Here is a 1,004-nt window from a genome sequence, read left to right on the forward strand (position 1 = left end):
CCTGCACACAAACAACAGTTCCAGCCCCCCCCCGGAAACAGTGGCAGCATCAGAGACAAGATACAGGAGCGGTCAAAACACAGGAACACAGGAACAGTTCCAGACCAACAAACCAGACACTGACAAGACAATTTGTACAACAGCAGACGATGGACAAACCCGAACAAGAAACATCAGAGGAGACACTCAAGACAGATATAAAGAGGGGATACATTTTTATCAGTACATGACGGACCAAAGCGAAGAAAGAGGAAAAACATTGTACTTGACAGACCAAGACAGAAGGAGGAAAAACACTGTGCCTGACAAGACTCCGACAGAAGGAAAGACATTGTGCCTAACAGACCCATACAGATATAAAGAAGAAATACACTGTATCTCAGAGACCCAGACAGAAAGAGGAGAGATACATTGTTTCTGACAGACCCAGACAGAAGAAAAGAGGAAAGATGATATACCTGACAGACCCGTACAGATTATAAACAGAAAAGACATTGTACAGGACAACATACAGAAAGAAGAAAGACGTTGTTCCTGACAGACCCAGACGGACAGAGGAAAAAGATCGTACCTAACAGACCCAGACTAAAAACTATATAAGAAAAACACTGTCTCTCACACACCGAGACAGATATAAAGTGGAAAGACATCATACCTGACAGACCCAGACAGATATAAAAGAGAAAGACACTGGACCCGAGAGACCCAGAAAGAATGAGGGAAGACATAGTACCTGACAGACCCACACAGATCTAAAGAGGGAAGACACAGTACCTGACAGACCCACACAGATCTAAAGAGGAAAGACACAGTACCTGACAGACCCACACAGATCTAAAGAGGAATGACACAGTACCTGACAGACCCACACAGATCTAAAGAGGGGAAGACACAGTACCTGACAGACCCACACAGATCTAAAGAGGAAAGACACAGTACCTGACAGACCCACACAGATCTAAAGTGAAAAGACACAGTACCTGACAGACCCACACAGATCTAAA

The sequence above is a fragment of the Babylonia areolata genome, chromosome 9, assembly GCF_041734735.1.
Source record: "Babylonia areolata isolate BAREFJ2019XMU chromosome 9, ASM4173473v1, whole genome shotgun sequence".
In the NCBI taxonomy this organism is placed as follows: Eukaryota; Metazoa; Mollusca; class Gastropoda; order Neogastropoda; family Buccinidae; genus Babylonia; species Babylonia areolata.